Raw genomic sequence first — 4115 nt, 5'->3', positions numbered from 1 at the left:
GCAACTCCGTGCACTACCCGTCATTCTTGTGCTGGCTGAAGTACCATGCGTTGCAGCTCACATAGACACTAGTGTCACAGAACCCTCCAATGTATTTATAAGAAACTATGCTTCTTTCTTCTCTGATTCATTTAAGCTGAGTATGCCAGCTATGTTTTCAGGGTTTGCTAATATAAAGTGGGGCCACCACTTTTTCACATCACGTGGTGATAAACCTTGCTTGTCTATGTAGCCCTGAAAAAGAATTGTGTGAAGAGAGGGGCCTTTAGAAATATCTAGACCCGGTGCCATAGTGTTGACAAGTGTGCCTTTAGTTACCACATGCTTATGTTGCCGAATCTGAAGAGAGCCAGATTCTCATAGGCCAATTTTTGAGCTGTGCAGACAAGTGCTGGTTTTGGTTTTCATGTTTCTCTGCATGTTTGTCAGTCAAGATGACTGTAGATGTCTAGTTACCTTGCTAATGCCATACAGTGTAGTATCACGTCTGATATTTGGCTACAAGTCACTTTCATGACGTGCGTACTCACTGTAGTTTGGTGTTTACTAGCTTAAATCTCAGTGTACACACATTTTAAGTACAACAGTTTAAGAAGGGGCACCACACTTAACATTTTTACAAATTGTTAATGGATTTTAATGAAATTTGTGAGTATTTGCTTTTGGAAGAGAAAGCTGGCAAAAAAAAAAAGACAGCGAGAAGAACAGCAAGACAGCACTGCCGCTTGTCCTGTCTGAAGTGTTCCTCGCTGCATTTTGTTTTTTCTCTGGTATGCCTCTTCAAATGGCATGAGCCAATTTACCCAGCAACCTACATTATTGATTTTATGCACATTTGTGAGTTGTTTTAAAATATGAAATTATCTTTCTCTTACAATGTGTTGTAAAAATTCTTGAAATATTGGGGAGGAAAATATTTCTTAGAAAGAGAGCTTCCAAGGGAATCAGCATTTCACAATAATCTGGAGTGAAAATTCTATGCGGTAAAATAAGAATAGATGATCTAAACCCATTTCAACAAAAGTTATAATATGTTGAACATTCGTCACCAAAACCCCAGCTTGACACCGATTTTCGTATTTTCAGCATACCATTGCATTTACTCAAATGGGTTTTGAGCGTCCACTTTTGCTTTATTGCATCCAGTGCTCATTCCAGACTAGTATTCTGGTATTCCGATTTACTTTGTAACTCTCTATGTGCAAAAAAAGATTTTGCATTGAAAGGTACATAAAATGCTTGATATTTTAAAAACTACAAGTTGTACTGAAAATGAAATAATTGTACATTTACAATGAATATATAACTAAACCCGACAAGTTTCCTTAAAATCAATCAAAGATTTTGTAACAGTGTCTCCCTCAGCCAAGCTGTGCAGTCATCGAGCAACAGCATAAAAATTATTAAGATTCAATATTCCATAAAAACAAATACATTCCATGAAAACAGCATAAAAACATATATTCATTATTCCAGTCACTGCCTAAATTAGTATGTATGACAAACAAAACATTAGAATATTGTGGAGCTCTACTGCACAAAATTTCATTGATACTGTTTCTTCTTCCCCTCACACACTTATTTTTGACCTGGCAAGCTATATAAAACAAACATTCTTTTTTCTATTGGTGCACTTCGCACTCTCGAGGCTTTCAACATGAGCTCCAATTTCTTTATTGTGTCAAAGCAATGGCAGTTCTGGTTTTATTTTCCGAGCTTTAGTTATGCACCTCGTTGTGGAAATGCTCGGCTAAATAGAAGATGGTTTGAGGTAACCGAAAGCCAAGAGGGCAGTACTGTGACGTATGAATGGGTACAAATTGGAAGGCGTGCAAGACACATCGGTTGGGCAGCACACAGACAAAAGCTGTGAAAGCAGTGAACAGAAGATGTTCAGCCAAAGACCAGAACATGCCACACCGTTCATGCCACGTCTCTGGTTGACAGTAAGGCTCTTTCGCATTGCTTGTTTACTGTACAGTAAGTGCAGTGATAACGTACCCGGTGAAATGTGTGCATACACAAACTTCACTGTACAGAAACTCTTACCGCAACGCACACGAGATCTAGCCACATATGATGAGCTGCACATCATGCAAGAGGTGGTTTGTGCTTGGCTTGTAATATATTGTCCTTTAATTGTATTGTTTTCAGCATATTGTAGTAATTGTGACATAGATTCAAAGAAAGTAAAATGGACGAAAAGACTGTTTGACACTGGTAAGTTGTCTTTACGTCTACGTTACTTTAGTATTGACATCAGTCACAGTTGGTACTACAGTACACTCAAGAATACAATTTTGACCCCCTACACCTTTCTTTGGTTTATTATCTGCTCGTTTTGATTAAGGTTGCATCAAACAAAAAGAAATGAGCATTCGAAAATTCCCTTGTAGCATTTCAGGCACTTTCAACTGTTTGTGCATGTATTTTGCATTTTTGTTGCTGTGTGGCATCAAATTGTTGAGTGGTTTTTAGATATGGTAAAGAACATGGTGGTTTTTATGTTATAAAAATAAATGCTGTTTCTATTGCTTCAGTTATCGTTTGTTCACGTACCAACAGATCAACATTGAAGGTTGTCCTGGCAAGACACAGTTCTTTCACTCCCGCAGCAACTGCGCCAAACTGGATTTTGCTGTGCCATCCTGATGATATAATCAGTGTACATTGCTCCACTGCACCAGTCTCAGGTTTGGTGGCGTCTGTCACTGGCACTCGCACCGCTGGCAAGTCAAAACATGTGCAGCTGGATCTTGGTGCCACCAAAGTCAGAGGCACAAAACGAGGGTCATTCTGCACATGAAACGGCTCTCGCGGGTGCATTCCAAATAAGCCAAGACGCAATGTAGTGTTGATACAGCTTTTGGTGGGCAAGTCAGCTCGACAGCCAATCGCACTGTCGCAGAGGCTCACTTCTAGGCCTAGCAGTGTGTGGAGATTCATTGGTTGACATTGTCTGCTGGTAGCTCGTTTGAAACCCTGCACGGCATGTAATTGAAGGAATATACAGTAACCAATCAAAATTGTCACTAAAATAGACTGGGAAGATGTAGGTTGGTTTTCACATTTGGAAAATTCATAAAAAAGAACCCGTGCCACTTTCTAGCGTTGAAGCATGGTAATCTGCAAAGAAATCCCTTGCATCCCCTCCCCCCCTTCTTTTCTGTCAGAATCCTACTGGCACTGCCCATGCAGTGAGGCACTCTTTTAATGCTGCAGTGTTTGTCTGTCATCCTTGCTTATTTGAAGTACTAGATTTTATTAACATCAGGAATATTGATTTGTGGCATGAGGTTTGCACTTTGATAACCATATAGTTTTGAACTTGAACTCCTTTATGGGAGACATGGGCCGGGCAGCAGTTCTTGTCCCTTATGTGAGGTGTCTGTTATAAACACGGTACTATGTTCTTATTTTTTTATTACTCCCTATTTCAAGGTGGGCGGACTGATGTCTCTTATAACCCAGTTTTCTATTACATCACTGCCTCTTATAAAGGAGCTCATCTGTATTGAGTGTTATTTTGTAACACACAATTTTATTTATCAAGTATTCTGTTTATTTGCTTGTGTCGTAGGAAAAAAAAAAGGTTAAGAGGTTATTTCGCATATACATCCAACTTTATGACAACCTTAGTCTTACATAATCAAATGAATTTATATGTGCTCTTAGAGCATTTTCTCCATTATTTATGATGAATTGATAGATTTATCTAGCCTTTTGTAAGAGCTCATAAAATAATTATTCGGGCGTCTCAACGCGAGTGCAACTTGCTGCGCCAGAGTGCTCCGAAATGAAAATAATGCTGCTACAAAGTAAATGAAATGCTACCCTAAATGAAAAGGTTTTTCTAAATCGTAAATGTCTCCAAGTCCTCGGGAGCATCACTGAGCACCTCAGCTCAGTGACAAGAAGCCGCTCTCGGTCGAGTTGTCTCAAAAGCCACATTGTGTACACACATTATGCCTCCGTGTCAGCTCATCGCTTACTGCATTTTCTCTTTCTTGCACGTTTTGAGATAAGGAGATACATTAGCTATGTGTGTGACAGTGAATTTTGCCTGACAAGTGAGGGCGAGGAATAAAGTGGCCGCATAAATGTACTCTTGTCAC

Source organism: Rhipicephalus microplus, chromosome 6, assembly GCF_043290135.1.
Source record: "Rhipicephalus microplus isolate Deutch F79 chromosome 6, USDA_Rmic, whole genome shotgun sequence".
Lineage (NCBI taxonomy): Eukaryota > Metazoa > Arthropoda > Arachnida > Ixodida > Ixodidae > Rhipicephalus > Rhipicephalus microplus.
Note: the sequence above shows the minus strand (reverse complement) of the source record.